The sequence below is a fragment of the Lolium rigidum genome, chromosome 4 (assembly GCF_022539505.1).
Source record: "Lolium rigidum isolate FL_2022 chromosome 4, APGP_CSIRO_Lrig_0.1, whole genome shotgun sequence".
Lineage (NCBI taxonomy): Eukaryota > Viridiplantae > Streptophyta > Magnoliopsida > Poales > Poaceae > Lolium > Lolium rigidum.
The window spans coordinates 146801895-146808883 of NC_061511.1; the positions used below are offsets into that span (position 1 = coordinate 146801895).

A 6989-nucleotide genomic window follows, 5' to 3' on the forward strand; every position below is an offset into this window, starting at 1 on the left:
AAAACAGGAACTGGCGCTTCGGCATCTTGTTAATAGGTTAGTGCCGGAAAATGCATCAGAATGATATAAAGTATATATAAAACATGTGAGTATTGTCATAAAACTAGCATGGAACATAAGAAATTATAGATACGTTTAAGACGTATCACTCTGTGCGGTCGTGGAGACGACGGGGATTTTTTTTCTCCTTTCTTTACTATTATATGTGAGTCTGAGTCCGTACATCGTCAAAAATATTTGATGTCAAAGACTGAAGACATTTTGACCGTTCAATTTTACTAAACATATTCCGCTCTATATCTAGCCATTGGTGCGATATACTCTCCTCAAAATCGTCTAAACGTCGATCACTTTCCCAAATCACGTGATCACCACAATAAATCATTAGACAATAATTGGCAGTACTACATGGAAATAAATATGAGGAGCACTAAACAGGGGATCCTCACAGTAAACCATGAGACAACAATTCGTAATAATGCATGAAAAGGAATAAGGACGGTAATCACCGGAACTGTTATGGAAAGAATCACGACAGTTACGAGCGCACGGACTTAAATCAATAAATCAAATCAAGTCACACACAAATTTGAAAAGAGGAACATGATCCATGTTCTGTCTCAGGTCACGTGTATCGCTCTGATGCTTTGTCCGCTTTGTCGCTCCCGTCCCGCAAGGAAATAAAATCTAGACCCGTACATACATAGTTATCCCATCTTCCGATCTTCGCCAGCCCCCTCATCTGATCCTCACGTTCTCCTCTCCTCCACCAACTGGACTGGCCACCATCGGCGCCCTCCCTTCCCGCCCTCCTCTGCACCCACCGGCAGCCCATGTTGTGATCAAAGGATCCCTGCTACACGACGATAGATGAGCCGCCGTCGTTCCTCTGTGCAGCCTTGCACACTCCAAGCCGTTGGTGCCTTTCATCCGTGCCGGCACTCCCACGCCGCCGCGCGCATCCTACAGCTCAGATGGGGACGACGAGCCAGAGTTCTACATATTGCAAGTTGAACACCTAAATAAGGTTCATACCCTCCTCCAAATTGGTTAATATTTGCTTGTATTTCAGTGCTTCAGTTTCATTTCAGTTGAATGGTGTCTATTATTGCTCGTACATTGTTTATTAAATTGGTTAACCTCTTCTTTCATGATGGACAAAAACTTAGTACGAATGGAAGCTGAACTTGGTGGGAAATGGAAGATGCAGTGACCGGATTATAGTGGTCGGCCTCCATCCACACGAGACTGCAATGCTATATTTTCAAGAATTTTTTATATTTCATCAACTTCTTGGAGCTGATTTGATTTGTTTATTTTTCAGATTCAGTGTTTCTGAGAACCAAGCGCAACCTTTTCCACTGCCAGAGTTTATCACTAATTCATGAAGGAATTTGAAATTTTACATGAGTGTTTGTGCAACTGGAGTGGCACGGCAGGTAACTACCTCCTGATTAATCATTTGTGATCTGAATTGTTGATTGATATTATTCCTTGAATCATGTCAAACTGTAAATTAATTCTTGATCTGTGCAATTCTATAATCTTCCTGTCTGGTGTTGTGATTCTTCACCAAGTTTTCATGTTCAGTTTTGTATCAAATAGGTAACTTATAAAAATGAGCTCCTGATGCAATGCAGCTTTTGGTGTACAACACAGAGGTTGGACAAAAGATATGGATGCTTTTGTTTCACGGATATCCGGAATATCATTTTGTGATGGTGGCTTTAGTGAAGCTGCTATTTGCGGAAGTCTTTCTGATCAACACTCACTGCACTTCCTCTTTTACACCTAATCTTTGTTGAATGAGGTCCGCGCATGCACAATTTCATGAAACATACTGATAGGGCAAAGGTGGCCGATCTTTCGATGAGAGTATGATAACGTCGATTTTGTTGGTGGAGTTCGTTCTTGACGACACGTGCAAAGCTCGTGCGCCAATGCAATCGCTAGGACAATCTCCGGGAGTTACTGATCTTGCGGATGCACGATCAGCCTGACCAGCGAGGGTCTTAATTCCTACCTGAAATCGAGAACAAGTAAGAACTAAAGATGCAATCAGAATATTGCGAATATAGATGAAAGCTTTATTGGAAAGGTGGGATTCCGAATAGTCGGTCTTGTTCTGGGCGTTGGCCTTAAAAGAAGTACACGAGAGTTGCAGCGATGGCTAACTTTTAATCTAATCAAAATCCGAGTCTAAACGTGACTGCTATGGGGGTATTTAAAGGAGGAAAAGGTGGGGTTTCGGCCAGCCATACGTATGGTGGCCGAACCAAACCCTAGAAGGCCTTTCCCCTTCAATACGGACTCTAAAAAGTGGCTGACTTAATTCCTGCGAAAATGACATGGGCCTGGCCCAAAACTAAAGGTGACGCAGCACCATATTATGCTATGGACGAAATTATGAAGTGGACAACTCTATATTTCGTCCATGTCTTCATCTCCTCTTATGGTGGCTTCAAAGTTCTGAAATCTCCACTTGCGGCGTCATCTTCAATCCTCAAATGCTTGCTGCCATCTCCTTCATGCGTGATCATGCTCCAATGCTTGTCCTCCTCATCCATGCTTGGTCCATCATTCCTAAGAGTAACAAACATATCTGATTTAGGCAACATCATATTCTCATGTATGTGAGGAATAGTTCCAAGGAACGAAAGTACCTGATAGTTAAGTTGTTTGGCACGAACTCGAGTGATTGGTCCTTGTATTTGTGTCGCTGTAGGTACAGCGGTTGTATCAAGAGATGGGATGTCCTCATCACATACCATCCTGGTAAGGTCTGCTGAATGCCATACAGTCTTACCACTTAACAAGGACATACCATTTTCTGCATAGCGGCGTGGGTTGGCACAACAAAGTAAAGAGGAATTGTTCAGAGATTTAACTCTACATCAAAATCTGAAAACACAATAGAAAATAGCATGATGTAAATGGTAATGTTACACGCTAACAAACAATTTTGGGGACATGAAAATAGGTTGGCAATTTTTTTCCTTGGGAGGGCCTTTTATTTTTCAAAAATAATTATCAGGGAGATGCGATGTGATGACCATCTTTTATCATTCTTGTCTTGAAAAGAGTATTGCTCTTGCATTATTTTTTTATTCCTGATATATCTGCATTTTCTTAAATCTATCATCTTTTAGGCAAAGAAATTGATAAAAAAAAGGAAACTCTGGTGGCCTTGCTAGGGTCCTTAAGCAGTCTTGGAAAACACCCAGGTAAAAATAATAAAATTCTTTGACAACATAGTTAAGATTGTCAGCATGATCATCTTCCACCCGCAAAGAGACGAATGTTTCCTTCACGCTCTCGATGATTGTCTTCATCGTAGTACCCATTGCTCGTATCAAGTGAGCACAGCAACCTGTTGACTTTACATTTCCTAGTTTTCATGTCCTCTTCTATGTATTCTGTAGATGGTAGATCGACGATTGCTCAGAGAATTAGTACACTACGTTGTTTTGGGAAACTTAAGAACAGAGGACTAGATGTAAAATTGACACTAAACTGAGCCTGAGAGAAGACCGTTGTGGTGCTGAAATGCAAAGTAGGGCTTCGACAAAAGAAACAAGCAAAGCATGATGGCGATCCTACTAACCGCGACAACAGGGCTACGGGCGAAAATGCACACGCAGTAAGCATTAAATTTTGTGTGGGGTATTAGTAGAAAGTGTGCTTGTAATAACCATATGCATGCTTCTAAGGTGTGTCTGCATTTAGAAGTTTATTCAGACATAGGGCTCAGGGAGAACAATATAAATAATTTACTATCTATCAACTTGAATGAGGTTGGGTGGAATAAAACCAATTTCGAGTGTTTAGTTTTAAGGAACGATTATGGGACCAGGAAGTTATGGAGATGTAGTGATGTAGAATAAAGATTTCTATGGCCTTTTGTTCTTGATATTAAATACATGGGTAAAAACAAGGTTTGATTAAGTGTTCTAAATTTGGATGTATATATACACTAAATAGTGTCTATGTACATCCAACTTTAGACAAATCTAAGACATCATTTCATGGATAGAGGTAGTATATTTTTTTCTAAGACCAGTTTAGTGATGGAAACCCACCGAGTTCTGCATTAGTGCACCAAGATCATAGTTTTGTTTATTGGCTTATACCAATGGGTTCCTGCATTATTCATTCATGTACCTCAAATGTTTTGTCTGGTTGTCTCCTTTGCAGAACAATGTGGACCTCTTCTATGTGGTAATGCTTTAACGCACCCTTAATGAAGACGGGGCTCATTGCTAGGATTTTTCTCTATTGTTGTAGAATTGTAGAACTTTCAAATGCAATGTGTTATTTCTCAAACAAATAAGTAGCATTTGTGCTGATAATATTCAAGGGAACACCTATCGTAGAATCCTTGTCTAGTATATAAACAGTAGTACTTGATATTGGTTGTGAAGGAAATGAGATTGTTCTTTTTCTCTGGAGGGTCATTTTTTTACTGTTAGCGTGAAGTTCATGCCACTTTCATCAGGATTTTTTCTGGATGACCAAGGAGGATAACACCTATCGTAGAATCCTTGTCTAGGATATAAACAATAGTACTTGATATTGGTTGTAAAGGAAATGAGATTGTTCTTTTTCTCTGGAGGGTCACTTTTTTACTGTTAGAGTTCATGCCACTTTCATCAGGATTTTTTCTGGATGACCAAGGAGGATATGTCCTATGTATCTCCGTTGGTAGCCCTCAAAGTCACTGTCTTATATTTCAGGAAAGTTTGTGATGCGAGTAGTGAATGATGTGCAAATGAGGGTGGATCAATAGTACCTAAATGAAACAACAACACATTGTTAGCAGATCCGCTCACAAAGATAATGAGCAGACAGGGAGGGATAAAGATGACACTAAAGCAGGCAACGCAGTTTTACTACATATAGGTGGGTGTCCCTGGCTTATCCAAAGACCACAGTTGCTTCAAGATTCTTATATGCACATTTACATCTACATTCTGGACATTGTACATCTTCTTACCCATACAGAAACCGAAGTGAACATGTACACCTCATTTTCCATGTGACATGTGCCAATCTCTTTCACTCCGCATCCACCTCCTCCACCTCACCACGCCACTGCCGCTCTCCCTCATCCACCGCCTCCTGTAGCAGCACGCCAACGCCGCTCTCCCTCATCCACAGCCTACCGCGCCGGATCTGGCATTCCCGGCCATGCTGCCACCCCGAGGCCGTCCATCACACCGGCCGCCAGGAGCATGAAGGTCACGAACCCAAGATCCAAAATGGCCTCCAACTCCATGCTCCACACCGGTCTCCTTCAAATCAATGGGGACGTCAAAGAAGAGAGGCGGCTGCCGGCGAGCACAACCGGATCTGGATTCTTTTTTTTATGCGTGGTGCTAGCTTTCGTCCTGATTTTGGATGTTCCTGATCCATAATTTCAGCCTGGTCCTTGACGGGCGTGGCTCGTCTGCAGTTGGGTAATTACTGTACCGGTACGGTAATGGCATACATCTACGGTCCAATTTCATCCAACGGCAGTCTTAAACAATTCCTTTGATGTTTTCTTCTTCCCTAGTTCTTCCATGTCGCAACAAACATGGCCATGACCGTGAACCGGCGCGGCCGGCGACGACGGGCGGTGAGATCAATGTTGTGTGTACCGGCGCCTGGTGCTCGAGCGGCACCCCGACATGGTCAGCGTGGCCGGTGAGGACTTCATCTTGCTCCACGAAGCGTACGTTAGACTCTCCGACCAGGACGCTATCGCGCACTACTACGACCGCGACGTTGTCTGCCAGGCATATGCGCAGCCGCCCGCCTCCGATCCAGGCCATCGCCGCACAGCTTCTGGAGCCGGCGTCGCCGCACCGCACCTGGGAGACTGACCAGTGCTGGTAGATCTGGCCTCGTTCGATCGAGAGCTCCTCCCTTGTGAATCCCTCCGCCGTGTAGCCATGGCCGCTCATCGTAGAATTTTTGTTATAGTGACCCACCCATGCGACTATCTCTACATGTAACATCCAGTAGAAAAGTACGACGTGGCGTTCTCCAGCTTCATGCGCACTCCATAGCGACGGTCGTTCACAGCCATGTTTGTTGCTAACTTGCTACACGGAAGGCCATGTTTGTTGCTACACGGAAGAACTAGGGAAGAAGAAGACAAGACTGCCGTTGGATGAAATCGACGGTAGATGAATGTCATTACTGTACCGGTACAGTAATAGCCTAACTGCAGACGAGCCACGCCCGTCGTTGACTGAATTGGTTTATTTTTTCTTCCTCTAGCGTTGCATAAGTTCCATAATTCATGGATGTTTCTGTTCTTTCCATTTTTTCTTCACGGATGATTTTCATCATTGCTCACCAAAGCCAAGAGCCAGATTACGTATTTGATTTGCTTCCATGTTTGCTCATTTACTTCCATGTTCTATCAATGAAACGGGTTGGATTTGACGACGGGATTCCTAATACTACCAGATTGCAAACTAATTATGTCTTATCCTGGACATCTAATTGTTCCATATCGAAAGATAAACGTAAAATGTTTGTAAAATTTGTTCCAGACCGGAGGTGTTTTTTGCACTAAACACAAACATACACTCAAGTGGCTCTTTACATTGTTGAGAAGTAGTTGCACAGATCTTGATGCAAAATTAGATGTCCAGATAAGACCGGGACGCCCACGTATATGTAGATGGGGATTTTCGTAAAGCAGGTAGAGAAACTGTGAGAATTTCTTTTTGTTTAATTATATTGTACGCTTCATTTTCATATAGAACCTCCCTACATTTATTTGTTGCCCTCTTTATTATTTCGTGGCAACATGCTGTTGTATACTTGTGAAAAGTTGTTTTAACTATGCAAAAAAATATATCCTCATTCAGTCATTTGGGGCTTTTGAATCTTGGAAAATTATCACAGAAAGTTGTACAACATATTTTATACTCCAAGCAAGTGTGGAAATCCCACACCATGATTCACTGTTATGTAAAGTGAGATGGTGCTAAAGA

General features: G+C 42.5%; 1 long non-coding RNA gene across 2 annotated transcripts; it reads left to right on the plus strand.

Annotated features, from left to right (window-relative positions):
• Positions 1-747: 747 nt before the first annotated feature.
• LOC124649077 lies at positions 748-4380 on the plus strand. 2 transcript variants are annotated; one of them, XR_006986529.1, is made up of 4 exons: positions 748-1027; positions 1170-1226; positions 1325-1439; positions 4195-4380. It is a non-coding gene; the product is annotated as an uncharacterized LOC124649077 (long non-coding RNA). The 2 variants fall into 2 exon arrangements; XR_006986528.1 differs by lacking the exon at positions 4195-4380 and having other exon boundaries at positions 1325-1595.
• The last annotated feature ends 2609 nt before the right edge of the window (positions 4381-6989 follow it).